This window comes from Rhagoletis zephyria, unplaced genomic scaffold (assembly GCF_001687245.7).
Source record: "Rhagoletis zephyria isolate East Lansing unplaced genomic scaffold, Rhagoletis_zephyria_1.1 Rzeph_scaffold_02058, whole genome shotgun sequence".
Taxonomy (NCBI): domain Eukaryota; kingdom Metazoa; phylum Arthropoda; class Insecta; order Diptera; family Tephritidae; genus Rhagoletis; species Rhagoletis zephyria.
Genome location: NW_016159142.1, coordinates 20,343 through 29,839, shown reverse-complemented (window position 1 = coordinate 29,839; position 9,497 = coordinate 20,343). Strand labels below are relative to the sequence as shown.

General features: G+C 32.9%; 1 long non-coding RNA gene across 1 annotated transcript; it reads left to right on the top strand.

Moving 5' to 3' along the window:
• The first annotated feature begins 1,927 nt into the window (after positions 1 to 1,927).
• On the top strand, positions 1,928 to 7,069 carry LOC108365920 (uncharacterized). Its single transcript, XR_001848025.1, has 2 exons — positions 1,928 to 2,126; positions 6,643 to 7,069. It is a non-coding gene; the product is annotated as an uncharacterized LOC108365920 (long non-coding RNA).
• Positions 7,070 to 9,497: the final 2,428 nt, after the last annotated feature.

Genomic DNA, 9,497 nt, shown 5'->3' with positions numbered 1-9,497 from the left:
AGTTATTCGTAAGCTAAACAGTTTGCTTTTTTGCTTTTCACCTAAAACAAAAAATTGTGTGTATGAAAACATTTTATTTTCATTGAGTAGTCTAAGATGATGGATGTTTAACGCAACTTTTATTAACTCTTGAATAACTCAATCCATTTTCGCTTGTATGTTATCGTATCGTTATGTATTTAACCCAACAGAATTACCACTAAAAGTATGCTGCAAAAATTTAATTTTACGCCCTTTAAAAATGCACAATGAATTAAGTCAAATGCAGGTGTTGCTTCGTCTCCGCAAAACCCCCTAAATGGGAACAGTGGCTTCAATAAGACTTACAGTGGGATCTGGATTACTGCGGTCGACTTCACCCTTGGGAACGAGAAGTGTTAAATTTTAAATTAAATATATCACCGTCCGGCAAAATTGAACTTTTTTCACCCATGAAAATATAAAGCATTTTCGGAAAGTAAAAAAGTAAAGTAACCGTATTTTTCCATTTTTCTACATCAAGTCATTAATGGTTTCTATGAGGAAAAACAATCCTTAAACATACCTATGCTAAATCAGCCAGTAGAATATTGTCTTGTGATGTTTAACTTTATTGAACTTCGTATGCAAGGGTTTTGCTTTTGTTGCTGACTACGAATCAGATGTAAGTTCTTAATAGTTAACGATGGTGGATACAATATGGCCGGTGGATTTTTAAAAATAGTCAGATTTTTATGAAATTTGATATCCAAACGTTCTTTTTGTGGCTAATTACAAAACTGAAATCAGGTGTCAAAAATTCAAAATGGCGGATACAATATGGTGGATGGATCTTTATTGTATCCGCCAGTTTGAATTTTCAGAAACTTGTTTCAGTATAGTATTCAGCCACTCAAAGAACCTTTGTATGTCAAAGGTAATATTATTTTGCCCAATTCAGCTTAGGGGTCGTTAAAGGTCGCTTTTCCCTTAGAAAGCGTAAATAACTTGATTTACAAATACGGCAAAATACGGGTACTTTGCTTTTGTCTCTACTTTCCGAAAATGCTTGATTTTTTCATGACCGCAAAATCGTGTCAAACGGAAATATTTAAATGACCCTAATAATGCTCAGCAATCATTACTACCGGCTCGACCTTGCCCAACGGAGGACTATCCGGCAGTCAATGCGGCCAGTGAGCTACCTTTAATCTCTCTTGCTAAGCCATTGGGTACGTTAAATGAAATGTTGTCATACAAAAAATTTCCGAGAACATAGGGACCTCTATCTTTCACCTCCACGAGCAATCCGTATACTGCTGGACCTTTGCTAGGTGCATCGAAAATATGGCTGATCCGTGAATAGTTTTCAGACTCAGAGTCGCATAGAACCTTGATTCCTCAGAAAGTGAGTTCACTTCAGCACATTCTGTGTGATTGTCCAGCGTAGGACAGAGTTAGACTCAAATACTTGAATTCATGCACAGGAGTTCGCTTATTGTTAGCAATTCGTCACATTTTTGGTTAATCTGGTTTGGCGGTTTCCATTCTAGCTGTGCCATTTTTGTTTTGAACAACACTTTGAAAATAGCAAACCATTTTTAGTTTTATTTTTAATATTTTTATTGAGCTTTGTACCACGATTGTTTATTAGGAAAAATTGAAAAAGCAACAAAGTCTAAGCGGTAGAAGTTATAGCACTATTTCGGAGATCACCACATCTAATCATCAGACTTTTTTAGTTTGATTTATTTTGGAATACTCTGTCAAATTTGTCTTTGAGATGCAAATCAACTTATTTTGCAAATGCTACAAATATTTGGTACTTTTTAAAGCTATTTACGGCCGAAAAAAATTGTTAAATAAATTTGTTTGTATGGAAAGTGTGAGCCATCCTAATGTACATATGTATAAACATGCATAGCAGCTGTAACAGCAGTAACAGTGGCTGCGCCAACAGAGTGGTTTCAGTCTTGATTGGCAAATCAAACGATACGGAACAAAAGAAGCAGCAAAATTTAAAAACGTAACAAATGAACGGTTGTGCGGACAAGTTCTGAATTTAGAACAAAAAATAAAAGAAAAACTCGGCTCACACACAGCTGAGCAGTTAGCGACGAGCCAGTCAGTTGGAACGATGGAATTGTGCGATTTATGAAGTGTTTTCTGTGAGTTTTTCAAGTATTTAGTAAACGAATAAAAATTTAAGAAAAGCTACTAAATGATAAAAAAACAACATTTAGTAGTTAGGTAAAAACAATCGAATCGGGCAAACTCGCATTATAGTTAACTTTTGAGCATCCGTAGAATGAAGGCAATTACATATGAGAAATAAAAAAAGTTTTAAAAATTTAAGCAACAAAGAAACGAAGAAGATTGTAGAGTAAAACAAGAACCTGAATTAGGCCGCTGGCAAAAGACACACAAGCATACAAAAAGACACTATTATAAGTTAAGATTCAACAGTTGAAAAACAATTAAAATCCAGCCAAGCTAACTTTGCCAATGAGGACTTAACAACAACAACAACAACAAAAATTGAAATTTAACAAAATAGTATTAAGCCATGCTTTATTTGTTCGTTTACTAAAAGGGTCTTTTTCGATGTTCTACAAGTGCCCACTGCTTTGCTTTGTGAGATTTTGCTTCATATTGCACATTTGCTTCACTGCTACCTTTTGCTTTGTTGGTTCTGGTTGAAATATTTCTTTTCTTTATTTACGCAATAAAATGGAAATACACCCAGCACCAACCAGCTACATAAGTCCGAATGCAAAAACTGCATAAAAAAACTAACTATATATGTATACACCTCTGTGTTTATATATACATATGTACGTATGGCTGTGTGTATGCACATGCATATAGGTGTTTATTGATATATGTAGTAGGTGGTTTTTGCGCTAACTACTGACGTCATTAGCTGTAGGTGGCCTAAATCTAGTAAAATTGAGCACTAAAAATACATTAGTGTGGTGATATATACTGAAAAAAGTTGTAATAAAATGTCATAAAATTAATCAAATGCAACAGAAAAAAGAAGTTGAAATAGAATGACGCAAAATTAATTAAATGCAACAATGCAAAAAATAATTAAACAGAAAAAAAAATTAATAATAAAAAATAAAAAAATAAAACTAAATAAACAAATGGATTAAACTAGTAATATTTACACGAAAAACGTACTTAACACACACACACAAATTTTAAAATAGTACCGTTAGTTTTTTTAATGATCCAATGATCGGAACTAAAACCAATTAGTACGGGACCACCGTTGAGGTGTCAAGTTTCCGATAAAAAATTCGATAAAGAATTATCCAAAACAGTTCACTTGGTCCAAAGTTATGGGGTAACATAAACAAAAAAAATTATAAATATTCCGACGAATTGATAACCTACTTTTTTTGAAGTCAATTAAAAACGAAATAAATTAATTAAAATAAAATAAAACAAAATAAAGTGAAATAATTTTAATTCGAAATAATATATTAACGTTCGGAAATTGTTGATATTTTTTATACCGTGACACCTCGATATAACGAACCCTGGTAAAACGAAAAACTCAATGTAACAAAAGTTTTGCTGAGTTCGCTGAAGAAAAAAAAATCGTTGGTTCGAAATTTTTCATACAAAAATGCTCCATAGATATGTATAACGAAGAAATTTTGAGCTTAAAAACCTTCCGAATATATTAGCAAAAGGCCCTATATAACGAAGTGTTGGCTCAAAAACCTCTACATAACGAATTCTGAATATGTTGAAAAGTCCGTTATAAAAGGAAATGAAATTTGATTTTTTTACAGGCATATACCTACAAATATGTATGTACTAGGGATGTTAATTTTTTCGCCTTTTACGATCCCGGGATTTTCAGGACGTCGTTATCACAATCCCGGTATTTAGATATTCAGTACTTGTCAACTACATAAGTCGAAAAAATAGCTTATATCTCTCCTACCATAAAATAAATAGTAAATAATAATAATGAGCTAGAGATTACTAAAAAAATTTTGATTTTTAAATAAAAAATAAATAAATATAGCCAATACTGGTCATCAAGAAAAGGAGTTTCTATTATTGCCTTCCGTGCAAATTACAAATCCCGGAATTTTTGTCACCTAAAAAGGCTGGGATCCCGGGATTAACATTCATAGTACATATGTCCTTATGTAGATATTGGCTGAAATATAAGGAACACCTTACAACAGCTCCCAAGTCCAATAGTTTATTTCGTCAAATCCAGTATATTTTTTGTTTGTTGTTTGGAGGAAGGAGTCTCTTCTATTCGCCGCAGTTTATCAGCCTGTGTACCTCCTTTGGGGAAATTAGAAGGAGGTTGTGTTGTTTCCCGGAGAGTAGTCGGCAGCGAAGACAATATCTTTTGGAGTTCCTGATTTGTTCCATTTCTTATGGGGGAGCAAACAATGTCATCTTTAAGCACTTCTCTTGTGTGATATCCCATAATACTTCATTATTAGTATATTTTAAATCTCCTACTTGACCTTTTTATAGCTCCTCCGGGCGTGTTGCGAGGTATCCTTTTCTATCTGCATCTCTTCCCATGCAATCAGAGTACATATCACTCAAAGACTTTTGCCTGCAGGCTTTCATTGTCACGCTGTCGAATCTATCATTCAGCCTAAAACCGTCCGCCTGACACTGTTGAAGGAGTACTACGCCCACATTAAGAGTAAGGCCGATGAATAGAAGCCCAATTCTCTAAAACAGAGTTGATATAGTTTAACAGTAACGCCAGGAGACAAAGGAAATAGACACGTCTAACGTGAAAGTATCGTGTTTGACTGAGTTTATACAAAGTTCATAGAATCAAGTAGTTTTCCGCACGACGTTCATAATGTTGGTTACCGACCAGTTAAGATATAGTGCTTTCTAGCTATCGATATATCGTCGGTGATACTGCAAATCGTTCTATGTCTGTTAGTACCCTTGACACTTAGATGGACTCTTACGTGCACCGGAATGCATCTGTAAATCGTTACACCCTAATAAACGAAGGACAAAACTGTCTACCGTTGGCTGATAAAGATGAACGGGTGCCAGAAGTGATCAGATACAGATAGCAGATCAATTAAGAACCAGAGGTAATAAGTGACAGAGAACGTTTTGTAGTATCACCGACGATATTAATTTCCGCTCTGGCGCAAAAAAAAAAACGAAATTTGGCTCAAAAGTTTTTACAAGCTTTTTCACAATGCTTTTGTTTGCTAAACAAGACTTTCGCAACGTTATCAAGAGCGTTAAACTATGGCACGGCTCATTAATTCCTATATAAATAAAATAAATAAATAAACACTTTTTTACAGTTTAATTAAGAAATCTCCATTGAAGGTTGCTTTATTTATTAAGAAAAATAAATAAATAAAATAAAAATAAATCATAAATCAGACCGATGTTCACTATCTGATGAACTGAAAAAAAATAAAAAAATACAAAATTTCCATTTACAATAACAACCGTATGCAAGGCTAGCTAAAAACAGCAATACTCGAGCTGGCATCTGCCATTTTCAATCTGTTTTGTGAAAACGTACCGGAAATAAGCGCTGCCAATAAGTGTTGAATAGCGAAATTGAACGCACGCCCGCAAAACACGTGAAAACGTCAAAAGCTGTAATCAGCAAGACATCAAATAAATAAAACATTTCAGTGATTTAGCAATGGAATCTAAGAGTAGCAAATCAACAATAAAATCGAAAAGCAAATCAATAGAAAGTACAAAGGAAATTTGCTTATAAAAAACCATTGCAGTAAAATTTTTTTCTAAAAATATTAAAATTGTAATAAGTAAATATGTATTTTAATATTCATATACATATATATTTATGTCGGATATACTTTCAAATATTTTCTTTATATTATTAATATTCTACAGTTAAACAAACAAAAACAAACGCACATACATATGTACATACAAACGTACCAGCAAAAATATCTACTAAATATTTGCAAAACTCCAAAGTGAAGAAGCCAACAATGCTTTGGCCACAAATACCAAACATCGCTCTGACAGATGTCACATCCATACATAGATATGCATGTATATATGTCTGTACATGCAGTGACTCCCAGAAGTATTTTGCACTGATCTTTCGATTTTCAAAATATATTTCATGGAATATTTTTTGCGTTATTTTTTGATAAAGATAGTATGAGCTCATTCTATTTATGACAAAAAGTATGCACATAAATCGAAATTTCAAACTCTGGACAAAATTTGTGAAAATTCAGCAAATTTTTATTTTAAATTTATTAATCAGAATTTAAAAAAAAAAATCGAGTATGTTTATTAAATTTAGCGAAAATTTGAAGTGATAAAAAATGCCTTTGATTTTTTATAATGATTTTATTCCATATAATGATTTTTTTTTTTGGTATGGAATAAAATTCTCAACACCTTTTGGAAAAAAAATATATCAAAAAGCAACGGAATTTTTTAGCAACTGGAAACTTGCACTGTGTAATACTAAAATTGAATGGGCTATAAAACGGTATACTCAAAATATTTCTAAGAAATCTAATTAAAAAACTAGACCTTTTACGAAAGTTTGCTTAGAAAAAGCAATGCAAAATACTTCTCCTAGTCACCGTAGTACATATACATACATACATATGTTTTTTATATTTTGTTATATTTTTACTTATACTCTTAAATGTCACATAGTACCAACGTACCAACAAATAATCGCAGCCAAAAATTGCCCATAAAAGCCACAACGCAAAATAATTTCGTTTACTAAACGATTTGCTGCATCAACAAGAAACAAAACAAAAGCGTATCCAATTTCAAAAGAGCAACGTTGAACTCTGGATTCAAAGCGCGACACAAAAGTCATAAGCACGGATAAGAAAACAAAAACAAGTAAAAAGTTACCACCGATAAAACAAAAAACAGCGAAGTGCCAAACAAAACAAAGAAACATCAAATAAGCAAAAAAAAAAACAAAAACAAAAAAGAACAAAGAAAAAAGTATAAAGTAAAGGGCTCAAAAGCAGCTGACTACAACAATAACCCACGAACCAACTCAAGGAACAACAACATATCCTCCCACCTCCAACCAACCACCACAAAACAAATACCAAAATATATAGTGATAAAGAAAACACATAAAAAATACAAATAAACCGGTAAACAAAAACAACAACAACAACAATATAAAACAAGCACACATATTTCCAGCGACAAATATGAAGCAAACACGTAAAGTTGCTCCCGATGGCGGTTGGGGTTGGGTGGCCTGCTTTGGCGTCAGTTTAGTAAATGTAAGTAGACTCGATTTTATATTTCATATTTTTTCAGATTACATACATATACAAGGTGTACTAGGTGAGCTACCTGATAAGCAAAAATTTTTCAGGTAAAAGTGTCACTTTTCGTAGAAATGGTATAGAATAGTTAAAAATCCATATTTTTCTACCAGAAAACTCTGCAGGAGATTCCCAATAATAATACAAACTGTTTATTTAACCATTTTTTAATTGCAATTAAAATTTATAAGTCTGCCAAAAACCCACAAAAACCCCGAAAAATGCAATGGGGCGACCAATAAAAAATCGTTAGTATTAAAAAAAGGTTAAATAAATAATTAGGTATTATTATTGAATGTCTCCTAAAGAGAACCAAAGTTTTCCGATCGAAAAATATTGACTTTTCATAATTCTGTACCATTTCTACGAAAAAATTTATTTTTCCCATATAAAAATACATGGAAAACTTTGAGCGCTTTGAGCGACCTCTAAATATTTTTTATTTAAAAAAAATAAATAAATGGGGGTATACTTTTTTCGATATAGAACAATCCTAGGGGTGAGAGCACTACAATTTACTGTTTTTGGACCACCCTAATGTACACCCGTTACATTTGTACATACATATATATTTTAGGTAATTGTCTAAAGAACAACCACGCGCATATTACGTCAGCAGATATGACGTCGTCGTATTGTTAAAAATAGATTTAAAGTGGAGTGGATAACCTCCAGACAAATAGTATGTATGTATATCCAAATGAAACTAGCCTTTCTTAAGGAATTATTTAATGAATCAGTATTGATTATGATAACGCGTTCATTCTATTTTTATTGTTCTCCTTTTTTATTAACCTATAAAAATACGTTTCTCAAAAGGGAGTGGCCCTGTACATTTCAAGTAAAAAAGTTCACCATATACTCCTGATTAAAACACACAATAAAAAAATTGTACTTAAAAAACATTGCTATGAAATATTAAAAAAAAATTGCTTGTTTGAATCACTGTAAAAGGAATGTTATATTAAGCCTGGGTTTCAAATATTATTTTTTCCGACATACATATATATTTTGCGCCCCTTTCTTTTCATTAAACCTTGATGGCACGATTACAAATATGTATATAAAAAAAAAACATACAGATTTAGACAACTAGGTCTATTCTGATGTGAATCAGTTGGCACACCTTCTATTTTTAAAAATCTTTACGAAGAATGTGTCAATGTGAAAACAAACCTTAAGCGCTTTAATACCCGAACCTAGAAATTGAAGTAGCAATAAATCTAACGAATATTTGTTTAATTTTTTTTTACTTTTTTGCTAAATTCGCATTATTTTCGAAAGTTTTGTTGTGCAAGCACAACTATTTATGAGTATCGATTTCAATTTGAAAATTGTATACATATAGAACGATATGCCAGTGAATAATGCTTATCAGCTCAGTGAGGCTGATGAGCAGAAATTAAGATCTCAAAGACCTGAAGAATAGAAATGTTTTCGTTACAAGCTTCAATAAGTTAACTCTTACTATTATATGTAGGTCTCACATTCTAACGTTCATTGTTAATAAATTTGTATGCTAAGAGCCTCAAAGATTTAGAACTGAAATATTCAGATGACTAAGTGGTTATTAAAACACGCCCGTCGTTCTCGCTATCAAATATCGAATGTTTCCTTATTCCGCTAACTATTTACAAGATGGTGTCCTGGGCGGTCATGCCTTAAGATCTACTTAGATCCGTTGCTCTGTCACTAAGGGTATAGACACAAATGACCTTATGCCTAGTTTACAATAATGTCACTTAATGCTTAGGGCAGGTATGCTATATGTATACTCTTACAGAACTAAATTTGAATTGAGACTGAATGTTTCAAATCGGATAACTTTTAAGGAAGCTATATGAGCGCTTAGCTATTTTATGATTCCTTTAAAAGCGGCCAGTTATGCCTGATTTCCTCGCTATTCAGCATACTTGTATGTACAGGTAATTTTAGGATCGGTGAGCTAGCAAGGAAGGGACCTCTTAAGGTATGGTTACCGAGTGAGGATATTGTGGAGACTGCAATGGATATTTGTGGTGGTTTACTTCTCGTCAGATGGGCACAGCTCTGCGAACGCTCTTGGATGCAAGATGGCTATGACCTTCTGGCCACGAGGTAACTGTCGGCGGTCAAGGGAGCCCTTAAAACTGAAAAAGTCACATCTCTTGTTACTGGTGGGAGTTCTTACGGGTCATTTTTCGATCGAAATTAATGAAGTAAGCCTCAAGG